This window comes from Vulpes vulpes, chromosome 1 (genome assembly GCF_048418805.1).
Source record: "Vulpes vulpes isolate BD-2025 chromosome 1, VulVul3, whole genome shotgun sequence".
NCBI classification, from domain to species: domain Eukaryota; kingdom Metazoa; phylum Chordata; class Mammalia; order Carnivora; family Canidae; genus Vulpes; species Vulpes vulpes.
The window spans coordinates 76853452-76873963 of record NC_132780.1 but is presented as its reverse complement, the minus strand read 5'-3'; the positions used below and the strand labels follow the sequence as shown (position 1 = coordinate 76873963).

The 20512-nt window shown below is 42.0% G+C and overlaps 1 protein-coding gene across 1 annotated transcript in view; it reads left to right on the top strand.

Annotated features, from left to right (window-relative positions):
• The window catches only part of TIAM2 (TIAM Rac1 associated GEF 2), a 219048-nt gene that overhangs the window by 75374 nt on the left and 123162 nt on the right, over positions 1 to 20512 (top strand). The window contains exon 2 of the mRNA XM_072767283.1: positions 12283 to 12377. The gene's annotated coding sequence lies outside the window, so the exon portion shown is untranslated. The remainder of the gene's footprint in view (positions 1 to 12282; positions 12378 to 20512) is intronic.

Sequence of the window (20512 nt, the reverse complement as noted above, 5' to 3'; positions counted from 1 at the left end):
CTCCATAAGGGACAAAGATGCTGTTAGTTCCTAAACTGTGATTGATGTACTTTCTGTCTTGAGAACAAATCCCAGGACTATTTAAAAGAGTATTAGATGTCCAGAGAATTGTCCATAGAGCTGGGGATGGGGCCCCCAGTGTCCATCTCATGACCAGGACTTTTGAGGGTGAAAGGGAGGCTGGTAGAATGGTTAGAGAGAAGTGGGTTTCTGAGCAGCTTTGGGCAAGGATGGTAGGGTACAGGTGTTTAGGGATGTACAAGGAAGTTAGATGTAAGTAAGAGGATGGATTGAACATGAATGTATGGCCACTACGGGGAGCATAAATCCAGAGCTCATGACATAGCAACACCTATAGTTATATTCAGCTATTGAGTATTGAAATTCCCCCCAATTCTTTTCATTTTGCTTACACAGAGTTCACATTTAATACATTTGCCATAACATAGGCTGATTTGTCATCAATTCCCCTATTACACTGGGCTCAAAGAATGGGAAGCTGTTTATTCCACAGATTCCTAAAGCATGCTGAGTACCTTTCTTAATGGTAGGTAATTTATTTTTAAAGAACAACAGTCTTGGGGGGCCGGGCTGGCTCATTTTGTGGATGATGGGTCATGGGTTCGGGCCCCACAATGGGTGTAGAGATTACTTAAATTTTTTTTTTAAAACCCCTCAACAATCTTATAGGCTTAGCCTTACATTAAACTTTAGAAATAGTCCTGTGATAAATACCAGGCCCTGTCAGAAGGCTCCCTGGTTTGTCTGTGATTGGAGAAGGCTTAAATGGTCTAATTAATTTAATTATTATTTTAGAATGTTATGAAAATAGTTTTAGAACATTATGATAGATATGGAAACAATATTTTCTAAGTCTGACTATGCGGATTTCTCAATTTACATTTTCCTTTTAACTTATAATTTACCTACCTACTCCGTTCCTAGAGAAATATTTTTTGAAAAATATTTTACAGTATTTGTTAGTAACGGACATTTAGGCCTGGCCTTGGCATTACTGAGTCATCTTGCTAGCCTTGTGCTAGTTAAAAATAATTTAGAGTTTTTATTAGGACTGCTCACTGTGGAAGAAAGCCTGCATTTATTTCTGCTTTACAGAAACCAGGACAAGAAGAGAGAACTAACATTTATTGTCTAACCTTTATTAACTTGGACCAGGCCCTATGTCAGGTAATTCAAAAAAAAATTTTTTTTTCTCATTTTGTTTTCACAACAGTCTGGGAAGGTGGGTGTAATCCTTTCCATTTCGTGCAGAGCGGAATTAGGTTTAGAGACATGGATAAATGACCAAGGGGCAGGTCCCGGCTTTGTCCCTAGCTCCTCACCATGTACTCTGGCATTCTTATGACTGAGCTCTTTCTATTTCGCAAGCACACTCTGGGATTTCTAGTTTATTTTCGTCCTTATGAACTCCTTTCAATTCTCATTCAGTACGGTTGGATGGTGCTGGTCTGGTGTTGGTAGGAGGCCCCCAACCACCCCATGCTGGCTTCTCTCGAAGTTGTCTGCTAATGACTAAAGCCCAAGTGACAGCTCGGACTCCAGAGGTGGCCACCATGGGCCATCCTGAGCTTCTCCTCTGTCTGCACTCATTTCACCTTGTGCCTCATCACACTGCATGCTTGTCCATGTCCCTCAGGCCTTAGGTCCTGGGCTCTCTGTCCTTCGTGTGTGCTTTCCCCTCTCCTTATAAGAATGCATGGCCTCCCTGCCTCCTCACGTCAAGGCTGGGGCCACCAGCAAGGCTGCCCTGCTCTGGTCAGCTGGGCATTAACGTTGTCTTGGTCTGAACTCCTGGCCCATCACTCCCCGGTGCTCAGTATGCCCCAGAGGCTGTCACCCTGGGCTGTCTTCTTGATCCCAGCCTCCCCTTGTCTGTGCACGTAGTATCTGCCCCTTCACCTCTGGAAATGTATTCCCTGCATCCTCCAAACTCTTTAAAAAAGTTCTGTAGTTTGTTTCATTATAGATGTTCATGTTTTCTTGTGGGTGTGTCTTCTTCTTCTAAGCTGGATCCAAACCACCCCCTCCCCTAGTTTGGGTGGATAATCTTAGGGGCATTGCTGTTGAAAATGCCTGTTTTGGAGAGATTCAAAGGATTTTGTTTTATTTTTTGGTGTTTTGTTGTTCTGTTTGTTTTTAAACCAAGGGAAGTTTCTGGCATTCTCTTCCACAGCACCATCTTGCTCTCACCCCAGATGGCTGATTTGTGTTGCCTCTTCATATAATTTATAATGTCTTTGCTGTCTTTTCTCCCCTACTGGCCCTAGGCCCTTTGGTAAGTGGTGCTGAGCCTGACTCATTCTTATATCATGCGTTCACAGGGTCCAGCGTAGCACCTTGCTGCTCATAGGGACTTAAGTGTTACTAAGTGTAAAATGGGTTATTTGTCAGCTACAACCAGCCCAGCTGAAGGTTCAGATGTACCCAGTATGAAACTGTAGGTTGAGTTCTTATGGATTCTAGGATTTGCTTTAAAAAGTTCCTGTTTTCTCCCTCTGCCTGTGTCTCTGCCTCTCTCTATCTCTCTGTGACTATCATAAATAAATAAAAATTAAAAAAAAAAAAAAAAAAAAGGGATCCCTGGGTGGCGCAGCGGTTTGGCGCCTGCCTTTTGCCCAGGGCGCGATCCTGGAGACCCAGGATCGAATCCCACGTCGGGCTCCCGGTGCATGGAGCCTGCTTCTCCCTCTGCCTGTGTCTCTGCCTCTCTCTATCTCTCTGTGACTATCATAAATAAATAAAAATTAAAAAAAAAAAAAAAAGTTCCTGCTGTCGGTTTGTTCCTTGGGTCACTTTGGTTTGCCCCGTAACATAAAGGGAAGCAGCCATAGCCATTCGATCCCGGGGACGCCAACATGGGCTCCTTTCTGTAAAATTAATTGAATAAAAAACCAAAACAGTGCTCTGGTAAGTGTTTCTCTCACCTTCCAGAAAGACATCATTATCTGTACTATGGCTATCAGTTTTGTGTTTGTTAGCATTGTTCAAAACCTTATCTCTGATTTCCATACCACTGACACAGGAACCCCAAGGGCCTACTCTGTGTCTGGTACCTTTTATCTCGCTTGTATTGTTTGTTAATGGGACTACGTTGAATGTCTGTGCAGGGAGGTTTAAAGGAGAATTTACCACAAAACCCACAAATTCTTTATTTTCAGAAGTAGAAGTATACGCTTTGCGGGCAAGGGTGTGTAAGCACAGGTATTTTCTCCTAAATATTTGACTTTGAGCAGAAATTTTGGCTAAAAACAATATGGCCTCTTTAAGTGTCAAGTAAGTTTTCCTTTAAGTTATAGTGACATCAAGGGCTGTGAATTATGTTGCTATAAAAATAGCATCTGAAATGTGCCATGTCGTGGCCAGCATCCCTCAGCCTCAGGACGAACCTATGAGATGTCACCAGAGGTGGGGTATCAGTTAAAGCAATAAAAATGAACCGTGCTTGGGGAGAACTTGATGCTTTTTCTGGTGGGTTCTGTAGCATGAACGTTCCCAGCTAAGCTCATGACTTTGAAATTATTGTTTCCTGGAGGTCTGCAGGGAGGGGGCCAGTCAGAAAATATTTCTATGTCTATTGAAGTATTAGTTTATGCTCTGTCTCCAGGGAAGAAAAGTGTGGCAGTTCCGGAAAGTTTAGGAGGATGAAATATGTTAGTCATCAGCAGTAGCCCGTGTGTTATTAGAGTATTAGAGCAGGTGGGGATAAATCTTTCCCCAGTTTACATAAATCCAAGAATTCTTGAATCATCTGCCACCGAAAATTGAAATCACTATTTGATCATTCCTTCCTTCATTCCTTCACTCATTCAACAGTTATTTACTTTCAAGGCACTGTGAAAGGGATCATTGGTTACACTACCTTTGTAAACAAATCTTTTGGGGAAAAAAACCCCAAGTATCTTTTGTGTAATACACCCCTTTTCAGCAGTTATGTCTAGCCTTGGAATTTGGTGAAGTTCTGGCTCATTTGAGCTCTGGCAAAGGTAGAAGCCCCCTGATTCTTTTTTTCCTGGGGGGTCCCCTCACATAGCATGGGAGGTGTGTGGTCAGCCTTGCTCTAGAGCTTTTCAGTTTCCCAGAGCCGTTTGTTCCACAGAGATTTGGTGAAGCTGTTTAATGAGAGGTTCCCTGTGGGTGGCTCAGAATCCGGAGCTGAGTTGAACACACTTCTTGATACAGAAGTGGTTGAAGAATTCTCTTTATAGGTGCATTTCAGATACTTTCCTTTTCAAGGGATGTGCAGATTTTTATTTCCTGTTTTAAGGTCAATAGGCCCTTTCAGTTTTATCCCCTTTTGCTAAAGGAGCAAAAGGACTTGACCAACACAAAGACTTGAATCCATATTGTAGGTAGGGTAGCTTCTATGTGTGTGCTGTTGCTTGCCATCTTTTAGAGCCTATCATATTGTGCTAATTTGACAGTTTTTTGGTGGCTCCTCATTTGATTTCATTTATTCTTTCATCCCTATGCTGCTTCAGTTACTGAAAAGGAAGATGTCCCTCACTCTAAGGATGGAGGAAGAGGAAATGATAATATTGCAGAGTTGATAGCTGTTTCTATAATGAATAATGAATAGAATGTCCTCCGGTAGTTTTTTTAAGATTTTATTTATTTATTCATGATAGAGAGAGAGAGAGAGAGAGAGAGAGAGAGGGAGAGAGGCAGGCAGAGACACAGGCAGAGGGAGAAGCAGGCTCCACGCAGGGAGCCCGACGTGGGACTTGATCTCGGGACTCCAGGATCAGGCCCTGGGCTGAAGGCAGGCAGTAAACCACTGAGCCACCTGGGCTGCCCCCTCCAGTAGTTTCTTTAGCTGTTCATATGGGATATTTTTGCCTGTTATAAAGCTGGAGGCTTGTTATGCTTAGAGCTTGTTTTGGTCAAATGAAACAGGTGCAAGAATATGATAGATGGAGAGGGACATAAGAAGATGGCTTACTGTGGGAGATACTACTTCATTTTTAACAGCCCCTGCCTCCCCTACCCCAAGCATCCTGTTATATTTGTTTAATTTTACAAAAGGAAGATTTATAAAGTTTTAAAATTTAAGTAATCTCTACACTCAACCTGGGGCTCAAACTCATGACCCCAATATCAAGAGTCACATGCTTTTCTGACTAAGCCAGCCAAGCACCCTATGAATCTTCCTTTCTCTTATTTACTTATTTACTTACTTACTTGTTTGTTTGTTTCAGTGAGAGAGTGCAGGGGGGAGGGGCAGAGGAAAAGGGAGTGAGAAACTCAAGCAGACTTCACGCTGAGCTTGGAGCCCAACAAAGGGCTTGATCTCATGACCCTGAGATCATGACCTGAGCTGAAATCAGGAATCAGACACTTAACCGACTGCTCCACCAAGCCATCCTTCTCTCTTCTCTTAAAATGGATGCCATATATGGTGATGGGATGGTTCTGAGTGTTGACAGGGCTGGAAGAAAGGGTGGAAATGGGCAGGACCATCATCTCACAGGAGAGAAGAGGAGGAAAGCAGGTATTTCCTGCCATGATCATCTAGGTGATCTCCTGGATGCACACAGTGTTAAGTTTCTCATGTATGGGGAGGTTGCCTGACTCATAATTTGTTATCTGTGGGTCTGGCACTGTGTTTTAAAGCAAGCCTCCTCTAATGCTAAATGTGTGTACTTGCACATAGATGCTGTGATTGTGGAAGTGATAGGAATTCTTGTACTGCTATTCTGTACCAAAGAAGGTCCTCCCCACCATTCATGGAGTTCTGTCAATCAACTGGAGGAGAGTCATCCTCAATCTGGAAGCCAAAATTCAGTGATGGCTTTTATATACCAATGCTGAATCAGTTTCTTTTGTCTTGGCAAGGGGTGGAATCCTTAGTGTCTTTGCATGTGCTGGAAAATATGGTGGTAAGTGTCAGGTAAATATAGGGATCAAGGAAACTATATATGATGGCAGTTACATGCTCTCTCAGGGCTTCAAGTGAAGGTTTTCCAAGAAAACCAGCTGGAAGTTTTTGGCCTTTTCTGACCTGCCCCTGGAAATCCTGTAGTGTCAGGTCAGCTGTACTCTCACAGATTGAAGCAGATTCAAGGAGAGGGAGCATAGACTGGTTCTCTCTCCTCCATAGGAGGAGTGTCAAAGGATATGTGGACATGTTTTAAAATATTGAATGGAATCCTAGTGGAGAAAGAGCCATTCTGCTATACCAGGGACACTGAATAGAGGTAACTCTTGTGACATGGGTATTATTGTTACTGAATTTGGATCTGTCTTGATGGCTGGGCTTGGGGCCACTGTGTGTACTTCCACAGTATCTTACCCTCTGAACCATGTTGTCCCCATGATGTTCTGTGACATGGCTTATTTGTAGGCTGTGAGAGAATGTCAGGCTCTTGGTCAACATCATATCCTCAACACTTAGCATAGTGCCTTGAACATGAGAGATGTTCAACAAATACTCCTTGAATTGAATTTAATTACCTTAATAAACATTCTGCACATCCAGCACTCAGGTCAACCTTTGCATCCTTGGATTTTGTCACTGGATACATGACCTTTGTGGGAATCCTAGGGAAGGTGTGTTCTGAACAGAAACCAGCCTAGGGAATACAGTGGCCCAAATGGATCTGTCCTGTCCTGCTTCCAGCTGTTCACTGAGGGTTTTCCTCCCCTAGAGTTTCACCTGAGCCCTTTTGTAAAAAAAAAAACAAGGACCTTGCTGTAACTTGGTTCATGATAAGCAGTAAACATGTGCTGTGTGTATAGAGAAGTCTGCCATTTGTGGAGGTAGACTGTAACTTCTATTTGCATTTTTATTTGTCATCCCTTTGTCCTGAATGATGGGTTCTGTAACATCCTATAGTCCACTGGGCAACTGTCCAGTCTCTTTTTGTTAAGGGCAGCATCTGGTGTCAGTAGAACTTTGTGCAGAAACAGTGTGCTAGTGTTGATGGGAAAGGGGGGTGCACTTATTCCTCTAGTGAAGTCATCCAGCATGTCACGATGCAGTCTTACCTGCCACCTCAGAGCAAGAGCCACAGGTGGTTTGTTCATTGTGTCTGTGACGTCTCTCTGGGCTGAGAGATTGAGATTATGATCCACCTGTGAATGGAGGTCTGGTGGGGGTGAGGGGATGCTCTATCAGATGGCACAGACCTGGCTCCTATGAGGGGATAGTGGAGTTGCATGTCTGTCTCCTCAAAACCTTCCCAGAGTCTTGTTTTACTCCAAACATTGAGTCTCTGAATTGATAAGCTGCCTTGCTGATAGCAAGCCTAAAGTAAACCCAGAGATTTGAAGACTTTTTTTTTTTTTTTAAATTCAGAGAGATGGTGGTTACAAAGGAACTTAATTTGAAGAAGGGGGGAATTGTGGAAATTTCTGTGAGAAATGCTTTTTTTTTTTTAAGATTTTATTTATGCATGAGATGCACAGAGAGAGGCAGAGACATAGAAGGAGAAGCAGGCTTCCTGCAGGGAGCCCAATGTGGGACTCAATACCGGGGCCCTGGGATCACGCCCTGAGCCAAAGGCAGATGTTCAACCACTGAGCCACCCAGACATCCCCAAATGCATTTTTTAAAAATGAAATTGGGTAGGGGAGCCTCTCTTCAGGACATGGGTTAAGTAGTAGTAAGTTCGTCTTCCCCAGCAGTTTCTCGTTGACCTGTGTTGGTCATTGCATTGATGGCTAAAGGCTGTCACACTCTTGTCACTTAGCAGTGAAAGTTTAACAAACACTGGACACTGCGACTCAGTCCAGGGCTTGATGATAAGCTTGTAATAGATTGGTTAATACGGTCTCTTTCTTTAGGTGCGGCCTTCCTTTATTTTTCACTATGATGTGGCCAAAGGTCCAGTTATATTCAGCTTTTAGGGAAGGCTTGGGGGTCGAATCTTCAGCATTATAAAACTGAATGGCTTTTCATCACAAAACTCAAGGGAGAAAAATGAAAGATCTGTTCATGTTAATTAAAATGATGTCATGGTGGCAAGTAGGCAGGCAGCTCAGGGGTTCCAGGACTGGCTGGTATTCATGCCAAAAAGAGCATGAGTGAAATCTGTTGATTGATGATTCTGTCCGCACGTGGTGCCTGCGTGCTGTTTCAGATACAACACACTCTTTGTATAACCGAAAACGTAAAATTACTAGAATTTTATTGTAGATGTAGGTTCCCTAGCCCTGCCTTGCATCCCATAAACCTACACAGAGAGATCGGTTAGATCTTCTGTAGTCATGGGACCCTGCAGTACCTGTTCCATTGTTAACTCACTTTAAAATATGGCATCAATTAACATCTATCTGTGCTATTTTTTTTCTTAAAATTTTTACTTAAGTAAACTCTACACCCAAGGTGGGGCTTGAATTCATGACCCCAAGATCAAGAGTTACATGCTCTTCTGACTGAGCCAGCCTGGTGCCCCAAACCCATCTATACTCTTAAGAAAATATCCACTTGTTGAAAATGGGTTACTGTCCATCCTACTAGATGGAAGTTAATTGTTCATGTGGCCTTGAAGTACATATGAGGGGATCCCTGGGTGGCTCAGTGGTTTAGCGCCTGCCTTTGGCCCAGGGCGCGATCCTGGAGTCCTGGGATTGAGTCCCATGTCGGGCTCCCTGCATGGAGCCTGTTTCTCCCTCTTGCCTGTATCTCTGTCTCTCTCTCTCTCTATGTCTATCATAAATAAATAAATAAAATCTTTAAAAAAAAGAAATACATATGAAAGGGGGGATCCAAGAACCTTTGGCAACCGCTGATTTGTTACTGTGACAAAACTGTGTCGTCTGTTTTGGGAACACAGCTGAACAAATTTGGTGGTCTGAGTTCAGGTCCTTATTCTTCCTGGCTGTGTGACGGGTCTAATTTGTCCCCGCAGGCCTTACATTCTTCATCTGCAGAACAAACAGGGTTGAAGTCAGCATGCCTAGACTTAAACATTCTGTAACCCTGCCTAAAATGAGTTTAACCCAAATGATTAGTAGTTCTAATAATCAGGATTCCCCAGAGAAACAGAACCAATAGGAGCCTGCCTGTTGACCGACCTACCTACCTCCCGCCCCCATCAAGAGATTTTAAAGAATTGATGCATGTGATTGATTGTGGGGCTAGCATGTCCAAAATCCATAAGACAGGCCAGCAGAGTGGAAATTCAGGTGGGAGTTGACGTTGCAGTCTTGAGTCTAAACTCTGCATCGCTGAAGGCTGGAAACTCAGGCAGAGTTTATCTGTTGCAGTCTGGAAGCAGAATTGCTTCTTCAGGAAACTTCAGCCTTTGCTCTATAGGCAGGCCTTCAGCTGATTGGATGGGGCACTCACATGGAGGGCAATCTGCTTCACTCAAAGTTTAACAACATGAATTGCATCTAAAAGAATACTTTTATGGCAATGTCTAGACTGGCGTTAGACCACATGACTGTGTACCACAGCCTAGCCGGGTTGATGTGTTACATTCACCATCATGGTACTTAAGATGCCATTTCCCCATTTTTTGCAATTTAAGTCATGGTGATGCAGTGGAAAAAGCAGGCTGGTTTAAAAATGAAATCATGTTGTATCAATAGTGTGATGCATCAGTTCATACCTTTACTGAGCACCCACATGTAAGGCATTCTGCTAGATGTTAGGAAACCAAAGATAAGATGAGCCCTTCACTTTGAAAGCAATTAAAATCTGGTAAAGAAGACAGACAAGTGAAAATCACTGTATGCCATTGTCTGATTTTGATGGAATGGAGGTAAATGAGGGCTTGGTAGAGCCTCATGGCTTGGGGGGTGAGGAAGAAGGTAGAAGGTTGGGGAAGACTTCACAGAAGAGGAGACACTTCAGTTGGGTTTTGAAGGGGTAATTAGGGAGACATTCCTAGCAGGACACATTATGTGCAAAGGCCTGGAGAATAAAAAAAACTCACATTCATGAAACGGCAAGGTATTCAGAATTAATGTACGGAAAGCTTCTGTCCTAATAGGTACTGGAGACTCCGTATCTGTTATTATCATTAGAAAAATTTAAATGTGACAGATGATATATTTTATAATTTCTTGATGAGTAAATAACCATGTATAGGCCATTAGTAAAATAGGTCAATTCTTGGGTTTTAAAAAATTTTCTGTGTAATTTATTTAGATAGAACTCATTGAAACTTGTTCAATTTTCCATTCTTATCATTTAAAAAATATTTTCTTAAAATATATTTTCTTGTCTGTACTGGGTTAATTCCAAAGTGAATTAAAAATTTGAGGCACCTGGCTTGCTCTGTTGGTAGAGTATATGACTCCTGACCTTGGGGTTGTGAGTTTGAGCTCCAAGGTGGGCATAGATGTTACTTTAAAAAAAATGAAAATAAAAATTAAAAAAAAAAGTCTATATAGGATTTATCTTAGAAAGCAAACATTCTTTTTTTCTTAAAGATTTATTTAAAATCTTTATTTTGGGGCTCCCTGGGTGGCTCAGAGGTTTGGTGCCTGCCTTTGGCCCAGGGCATGATCCTGGAGTCCTGGGATCGAGTCCCATATTGGGCTCCCTGCATGGAGCCTGCATCTCCCTCTGCCTGTGTTTCTGCCTGCCCGCCCCCCCCCCCGTGTCTCTCATGAATAAATAAATAAAATCTTAAAAAAAAAAAAATCTTTATTTTGAACAGGGGTGGTAGCAGGGGGCAGGGGAGAGAGAATCCTCAAAGCAGGGTCCCTGCTAACCATGGAACCTGGTAGGGCTCAATCCTAGGACCACGGGATCATAACCTGAGCCGAAATCAAGAGTCAGATGCTTAACTGACTGAGCCAGGCACCCCAATGAGGCAGGCATTCTTGACCAAATATATCAGGTTTAAAAAATTTTCTCTGGACCATTTATATCACCTTGGGCAAGTCAGTCTACCTCCGTAAGCTTTAAATTCTTACCTAAAGAGAGAGCTTGGGCTGGTTTTTAAAGGCCCACCTATAGGATATTCTGTGAACCTGTAAATGAAAATTATTATCTCTCTGTCAAGTTATATAGGTTTATTTTTGTAACATGAATCATTGTGATAATCACACCTTTCCCAATAGCAACTATTTACAATGAAAGTACTTCATTGCTACTTCGATTGAGCATTTCATGTTTTAGCCATTTTGTTGAGTATTTTATGTGCATTATCCCATTCAGTACTTGGAATAACCCTGCAAAGCAGAAAATATTTCCACTTTATGGTTGAAGAAATCAGAGGTTCAGACAATTTAAATAACCAGGCTGGGCTCCCTCAGGTGGTAATGGGGGAAGCTGGAGGGTTGAACCCCAATCTTTTGGCTTCGAAGCCTGCATTCTTTATTAAGGCTGTAACCCACAGTACACAATTATTACCATAATGTAGTATTTTATGGACATAGCTGAGGTGAAATGTCTTATAAAAAGACAAGTCTCACTCTCTGAAAGCAATCTGTTTAATATTTTAAAAAATGAAAAGGGAGGTACTTTCTGGTATGTTGACTAATGGGGCCATGAATTTTAATATGTCACTGGGCAGTGCATCAAACAACAGAAGAATGCATTATTCTTCATAATATGAGAGGATCCAGAAACCACCTGCTTCATAAGTAGTGCAACTCATTCTTTGACTCAGCCCGCTTGCATGTGGGTCCTGCCCCATGGTCTGTGATAACTGTCTCTGACACACTGGTTCTTCTTAGGGTCTGGGCAGTCCCTCTGCCTGGCAGGTCATTTCCCTAACTTTGGAGTAGCCCTGAGATCTCAGCCTAGATGGCCATCTGAGAGATCCAGTTCCTAACCTTCCATTTTAAGGTAGCTACTTGTCACTCATTATCTTATCATATCTGGTCAGGTGTCTACATTGCACATATCACTCTAGGATATTTTTTATGTTTCTTATTTGTTTTGTTTTGACTGCTTTCTCCTGCTTGAATGAAGTTCAGTGAGAGCAGAGACCTCTCTTGGTACTCTACTCCCAGCCCTGGAGTTGTGGTTTGATCACAGTAGGCTTTGTTTGGCTATCTAATCACCATCTGATTGTCAGTTTCTTCTCCTCCATCTGCTCTCTCTCCCTCCTTTTCCTCTCCCTCCATATATCTACCTATAAAACTGCTTGGCCATGTGGAGTTATAGTAAATCTGTTTCTCCAATTAAGATTGTGGCAGGACCCTCATATTTCCTTTTTAATCACTTAACCTTTGATTTTTTTTTTTTAGTTCCCTTTTTGAATCAAGCCCGAGATACAGCACAATGTTGAGAAATTGAGCTTTAATTATAAAATTGTAATAAAAAGTGGTTTCTTACCCCTTTTTGTTTTCTCTTGCTAGGGCTCTGTGCTTGAATTACAAAGAGACCTCTTCAGCCAGCATCTTCTGGATGAATGAATGATTAACACCAAGTGTCATTCACACTCCCTCTAGGGGTAAGTTTGAGGGACTTGTGTATCTTAGAGGTATTAATGTATGTCAGCTGCATGTCTGTTTCCCGTGTTACTGCTCTTTGTCATGGACCTGGGTGGGGAAAGCCAAAGTGGATTGCTCAGGTTGGGGCTGGAAATTGAATTTCCTTGCAGGTAGCAAGTGACCAAATATGAGTGGCTTATTATAAACATGCTTTAATTTGATAGGCTGAATGGTCCCCTCTCTGTTGGGTTATGCACACCCATCCTCTTTGGGAACTTAGGTGGGGAAATAAATTGCAAGTGTTCATTTCTATCTCTTCACGTACCACACACTGATGCTGCACACACTGGAACTCCAAACCAAACAGGACATCCTGCTGATGAACAGATCTAGAGCATAGCATTTCATGTTGGAGTTGTAAGATCAGGTGAGCTCAGGAGACTTGGACATGAGGAAGCCACTGAGGGAAAGATAAGATTCCAATTATGTTAAGGCTGTTTCATTCTGACCGAGGTGCTTTACTGGGTTGATGGAGTGGTTCTAGTTTAGGTGAGCAGAGAGCTGAACAGTTCGGTTTGTTCCCAAAGCAGTATTTGGAATAGTTGCCAGTCATTCCCTGGAAATGTTTGCAGCATTTGCCGTGCATGCTTTCTTCGCTGAGACTCACAGATACAAGCATAAGCTTTCCAAGTGGCACTTCTGTCCCGAGCGGCTTCATGCCCTTTGGATCTCATCTTTGGGTGCTGCCTCTGAGAGATCATCTCTCTGTACACAACTGAAGGTGGCCACCTCTTTTAATTCTCTGCAAAGTGCTTGTCTTCCTGGATAGCTTTCTCCCTTGTGTATTTATTTATCAGCCTGCTGCTCAACCTTACCGTCACTGGAGCACAAGTTCTGTATGGTTAGAAGCTTGTTTCTCTGTCCTCACGTTGCTGCACAGCCCAGGACAGGGTCTGGTGCACAGTAGCTATTTTGTGACTGAGTATCTAATGAGTTCAGCAGTGAAATGTAGCTCACTGTGTAAGTTGCTCAGTGTCAGATGGTGAGAAATTTGTTGGCACCAGAGGAGGTTTTGAAGATTCACTTTGTTTAGTAGCTGTTTTTTTTTTCTTTCTTTTCTTTCTTTTCTTTCTTTCTGATTTCTTTTATTTATTCATGACAGATACAGAGAGAGAGAGAGGCAGAGACACAGGCAGAGACACAGGCAGAGGGAGAAGCAGGCTCCACACAGGGAGCCCGACACGGGACTCGATCCTGGGTCTCCAGGATCACACCCCAGGCTAAAGGCAGCGCTAAACCACTGGGCCGCCGGGGCTGCCCTAGTAGATGTTTTTAAATGTGAGTTGTTCTCTCACAGAATTATCAAGTTTAGCATTATCTTCCATGTGAAAAGGAAGTTTTGTAATGTTTTGGGTCTTCAAAGGGAGCACTTACTAAAGTTAGAAATTTTGAGGGTGATTGGTAACTCTTGTGGTGATTGAACTTTATATCATCTCCAGTAGAATATTAATTTTTAATTTTTAATTTTTATTTTATTTATTTAAAAATATTTTGTTTATTTATCCATGAGACACTCACAGAGAGAGGCAGAGACACAGGCAGAGGGAGAAACAGACTCCCTATAGGGAGCATGATGCAGGACTCGATCCTAGGACCCCAGGATCATGACCTGAGCCCAAGGCAGATGTTCAACCACTGAGCCACCCAGGTGCCCCTAGAGTAGAATATTTAAAAGGAATTTCTGATTAACCTTGGCAACTGTTTGGGATCCCCGGTGGCTCAGCGGTTGAGCGTCTGCCTTCAGCCCAGGGCGTGATCCTGGGCTCCTGGGATCGAGTCCCACGTCGGGCTTCCTGTATGGAGCCTGCTTCTCCCTCTGCCTGTGTCTCTCTGCGTCTCTCATGAATAACTAAAATCTTAAAAACAAAACAAAACCCAGGAGTTAAGGGGATCCCTGGGTGGTGCAGCGGTTTAGCGCCTGCCTTTGGCCCAGGGTGCGATCCTGGAGACCCGGGATCGAATCCCACATCAGGCTCCCGGTGCATGGAGCCTGCTTCTCCCTCTGCCTGTGTTTCTGCCTCTCTCTCTCTCTCTCTCTCTGTGTGTGACTATCATAAATAAATAAATAAACAGTAAAAAAAAAAAAAAACCTTGGCAACTGTTTGATTTCTGCTTTAATGAAGTTCAAATACCACGACTGAAACACACCTATTCTGAAAAGCCTAAAGTTTAGGGTTTTTTTTTTTTTTTTTTTTTTTGAGTCAGATTGCCTGAGTTTTTTGAATCCTGTCTCTGACATTTCCTGGCTCAGTGACCTAGGGCAGGCTCTTTAAGCTTTGGTGCCTCATTTTCTTCTTCTGCAAGATGAGGGTAATATGAGCATTTTCCTCATGTTAGTATACATGTTATATAAATTTCTGTTTTTTTATTTAGTATATACTCAGAAGTTTATATATTAAATACATCAACTAGGTTTACAAGTAATATGTTTGGATACTGTTCATAAAGTGGAGATAGGATTTTGAGCATTTACTTTTGTGTCATGTGGATGAAGAGAGACCATACCCGAAGTTAGCAGAAAGGAAAGGCTTGCTTATAATCATTAATAATTTTAATTAGTTGTCATAGCAATAAAATACAGATATGCCATTTTCCATAAGTATGGCAATATTGCTGTCTCTTTGGTATCAGACAGACTTGGTTTGGGTTTTCTAGTTGTGCTTAGCTTCAGTTTCCCCATCTGCATTAGCACTGCTAATACAAATCAATGAGGATTTCTATGAGAATTAAATGAACAGAAATTCATCTAGGTGTAGAAATCTCACCTAACACTCTTGGCACAGGGCTTCATGATTTTTCGTTTCCTTCTTTCTTTCTAGACCTGAGATCTAAGAAGGATGTTACTATCTGGACAACTGTGATCATGGTTAGGAGTGTTTGGAAATAGGGTCCCATTTGTAATGATGAAGAAAACAGTATTTGGCATGATACTGCTCTTGAGGGTGTCCTGCGTGCAGGGTGCAGTGGTGATGAGATGCGAGGATCAATGAGTAGAAGGAAGCCTAGGAGCTGGGGGAAGACAGGAGGGGTGTCCCTGGGCCGTAGTGAACTTCCCAGTGTGGGTGGGTCCAGAGGCTGCTGGGCTGCAGATCAAGGAAGGATTTCTCTGCTGCTCAAGAAAGGGGCTGTTTTGGCCTGTGTGGCCTGTTATGACCCCTCTTCTGTATAAGCAGCCCCCCATCTGAAATCCTGTGTGCACATCTGGTTGTCTTGGCCAAGTTGGTTGTTTGGGGCTGTATGTCCATAGAGACCCAGGATTTAGCTTTCTGAAGTCAGGGAGCTGAGACTGCTGATGGCTTGCTGTTAAAACTTTTTTCAGGATTTAAAATTTTCCTGTTTGTGTCTTACCATTTCCATCAGACGTGGCACACTGGTGGGCTTCTGGCTGCTTCTGGGCTGTGGGTAAGCTTTGTTGGACCTGCAAAATGTGCTCCTGACAAGTGTTTTAAAGATGCTCAAGTTAGTTGCCTACCTTTTAAAAAGTGAAAATTTCATATAAACCAGCATGCTCAGTGATTATTAAAAATGCAGTTCAACTGGCAGCATAGGGTTCTACCTTCCTGGGTGGCGGTGGACAGTGGGGCTCCATGGCTGCTGGCCCTGTCAGGTGGGGCAGGCGAGGGCCGGTCTGCCATATTATTCACCACTTCATGTCTCCCCAACACCGAGTGTCCGATGCTATGTTTCATTTACTTAAGTTGTTTTTCTTTCAGTGGAGTTTGGAGTAAACTGGAAAAGTTCTATCTTCTTCTGTATTAGTAGTGGAAAAACTAAAAATATTTTTGTAGGGTTTCAGGTTTCCAGAAAAATAGAACAGAAGTTTTTTGTGTGTGTGCTGAAGAATACTTGTACAAGCCTAATTTCCAAACAGATGGCTTCTGTTTCTTAAGAATATAGTACTCTGGCCTCCATCGTTTCATGCATTTAAGGGGCCCCGACTGTGTGTGTGTGCAATCTCTAACCTGGGCAGTAAAGTTTTCCCTCTGTGTACAGACACAACCTTTTTACTTCTATTTTAGGTCATTTCTTCTTTCTTGGCAACAAACTTACTCGTCTTCTCCAAGGTCAATCGTTGGGACCACTGGTTGAGTGACGTGGGAGCAGTGTGTAATTTGCACACGTGTGGGCTATGGAATGAGGTTCCTTTCTGCCCTCTCCGGTGGACCCCTTGACACTTCCCCAACTTAGTGGCACCAAACAGGCGAGGGCCTGTGGCCTCATTGACTTTGAGTGGGATTAGAGCACTGCCCTTTTAGCCCACTGAGACACAGACTGAGGTCTTAGGACTCTTTTCGTTCTACATTTGATTTTTAGGGAAGAATATGGGCTGGTTTTGCATGTGTGGTCTGTTTTGCAGGGGGTGGTTCTGGCCTCACTATGCAGATAAACTAGAAGAAAGCACGCCATGAAATTGGACTTCTGTTGTTTGCAGGATGGTTGGGAGGAAGAGAGAGTAGGATATGTGTTGATAATGATGGAAAGACTAACTTAATTACTGGGATTTTGAGGATGACTGATTAAAAATCCCTACAAGGAGTTCTCATCCATCAGTTGGTTTTTAAACAATGGAATGTGCCTTAATGGAGCTGTGAACTTCCCATCCGTCAGTGTATTTGGATAGGAGAGAGTGGCCCATCTGTCAGGATACTGTAGGAGGGTCTCAAAATAGAAATGAGATGGGTCTAGTGGGATGACTCTGTGGTCTGTTAGAAAACTCAGATTCAATTATTCTCTGTATTAAACTGATTAGGAACCTTTCAGCTCAAACAATTTTACTTCAGTCCATAAAAAGAAAATATTGTGCATGGAGTGGGATGCTGAATAGAATACTTTTTAATTGATTACATTTAATTTTGGACAGGTTACTTATACTTTCTTAAATGTTCCAAGAGAGCCTTTCAAAAATGTTACAAACAGATGTGTATGTGTCCAGTGGTTTGTCTTTATAAGTGTATTTCCTAAATGATTTTTTTTCTACAGAAAATTTTTATTTTTATTTTTACCTTAGTGGAAGCTCATTTTGTACTTTTATTTTTGGTAGCATGGTTTTTTAAATACACATTTTTATCATTTATATAAAAATATTGCCTCTTGTTATAAAGCATTCTATTTAATTTCAAAATTTAGGAGTTGATACATTATCAATAATTGTCAATAGTCAAAGTGTATTTAATTTGGATATAATGCACCTATAGAAAAAAGTCCATTAAAAGAGAACTTTATTGAGCCTGGGTGGCTCAGTCAGTTAAGCATCCAGCACTTGATTTCAGTTCAGGTCATGATCTCACTGTTGTGAGATTAAGCCCTGGGTTGGGCTCCATGGTAAGTGTGGGGCCTACTTAAGATTCTCTCTCCCTCTCCCTCCACTCCTCCCCCTGGCTCATGTGGACACATTCTCTCTCTCTCCACCCCCAAAAAATAAATAAAGGAAAACTTTTATTTTTTAAATATTTTATGTATTTATTCATGGCAGACACAGAGAGAGAGGCAGAGACATAGGCAGAGGGAGAAGCAGGCTCCCTGTGGAGAGCCTGATGAGGGACTCAATCCCAGGACCCTGGGATCATGCCCTGAGTCAAAGGTAGATGCTCAGCCACTGAGCTACCCAGGTGCTTCCATCTCTCATGTTACTTTAACAAATGTATTTCAATGTCCATTTTTCTTGTAACTATAGATTAGTACATCCTTATCTATTATTGGAGATGGACATTATTATCATCAACCCCATTTTTATGATGAAGGTACGATTCAGAAAGCTTCTAAAGTCACTAAGATGAATTGGTAACTCAGATCTACTGATATTGAAACCTGAGGTATTTTTACCATACTTTGTGGCCTTTTTTTTTTTTAATGAATTACGATTAGTCATGTGACAGAATGTAAGATATTTATGTCCTTGGTTATAATCAGGTTAGAAACAATTTTTGCTTGGTGTTGACTAAGACTAGGTTTTACTAAAAACATGTTTTTAAAACTTTGACCTTTTTGAGGTATAATTGACATATAAAATTGTAGGGTATTTAGGGCACCTGAGTGGCTCAGCTGGCATCTGGGATCAGTCCTGCATTGAGGTCCCTGCTCTGAGGGGAGCCTGCTTCTTCCTCTGTCTCTGTTTCCCTTTCTCTCTCCATTTCTCATGAATAAATAAATAAAATCTTATAATAAAATAAAAAATTTTAGGATATTTAAAGGGTATATTGTGACTTGACCTATGTATACTGTGTGAAAGGATTCTCTCCATCCAGTTCATTAAGAACATCTGTCACCTCACTATTTGCCCTATGTGAGAGAGAACACTGAAGTTCTACTCTCAGCAAATTTCAGTTATACAATACAGTATTAACAAGTGTAGTCACCATGTTTCACATTAGGTCCTCAGACATTACTCATCTCTAACAGTTTTTTGTGTTTTGTTTTAAGATTTATTTATTTTAGAGGGAGCAGAGGGAGGTGCAGAGGGAGAGGGGGAAGCAGACTTCCCACTGGTGTGGAGCCGGGCTCTATCCCAGGACCCTGAGATCATGACCTGAGCTGAAATCAAGAGTCAGTCGCTCAACCTACTGAGCCACCCAGGGGCCCCTGTAACAAAGGTTTTTAGCAACCTCTCCCTCTTTCCCCCAGCCCTTGGCAACCACTTTTATATTTTCTGTTTATAGGAGTTTGACTCTGTGCATGTGTGTGTGTAGACACATATATCTTTCCCACCAACTTTTTATTAAGAGAATTTGCAAAAATATGAAAAGTTGAAAGAGTTGTACAGAGAACACCAACACTTGAATTCTATAATTGTTAGTATGTTGCTGTATTTATTTTTATATGTGTCCTTCTGCATTGTATGTGTGAACATAGAATACTTCTTAAGTAGTAATGTATGTAATTCTTGGAGATGTTTGCCAAGGAATTTAATTTTAGATGCCTGTTAACATGAATGTCCTGTTACATTATTATCTCACAATTAAACAGGTAATATGGTTTGGAGATAGGCTGACTTTTTTTGGGTTGGAGTACTAAATCAAGAGTGTTTCATTGTAGTTGGGCAAAATGTAAAGAATTAAAAAAAAATCTTACATAGTTTGAAACCCCAAGGGACTTCATTCACCCATAAATTAAAGTTCTTTGGGTGACCTCAGTGATTAGAAAATGGAATGAAAACCCACTGGAAATGTATGAGGAATATTGGAGACAATTCAGTCCTACAGACAGTTCTGGCATCAGCAGATCTACATATAACATGCATCAAAAGGTCAGAAATGTCTTAAAATCTAGAGGCAGGGGTGCCTGGGTGGCTCAGTCAGTTAAGCATCTGCCTTCTCTCAGTCATGATCTTGGGGTCCTGGGAGCAGGTGGGGCTCCCTGCTCATTGGGGAGTCTGCTTCTCCCTCTCCCTCTGCTCATCCCTTGCTCATGTGTATGCAGACGTTCTCTCTCTCTCAAATAAATGAATCTTTTAAAAAAAATCTAGGGGCAGGACTAGAATAGGGGCATGCGAATATTTCCACACAGTTCATTGTTTTTCTTAAACATTTTTCACATTGAGAGGCATATCTTCTTAAACTTCCTTCTTCCCTAATTCTCCTCTATCTCCCTTTATAATCAGGGGTAGTGCTTCTGTCTCAAGAAACTACTTTTTATGCTGGCTGATACTTAATTTTACTTTTATTTTAGTAACAAATGGTACTCCTTGATGACTTAGCCTTCTTTCTTCTCTATTTCCTCAGGCTTTTTTTTTTTTCCCCCCTGAGTAGGCTCCATGCCCAATATAGGGCTTGAACTCATGACCCAGGGATTCAGACTTGCATGTCCTACCAACTGAGCCAGCCAGATGCCCAGCCCAGGATATTTTTCACATGCGCACACATGCATATGTGCATGTGCACACAAACATCAAATCAACATTTTGGGAATCCCCATGTTTTCTGTTATGTGACTTGGCTTCCGTGGCAACCTTCTGACTTCAATCTTGGGGGTTGTGGTTACTTGGGTGGCCTGTCCTGGCTCTGCTGCCTGCTGCTGACCAGCTCTGTGACTTGAAAAGTCACTTCAGGCCTCCTTTTTTTATCTGTAAAATGAGGGGGTTGGAATAGGCAATTTTTCA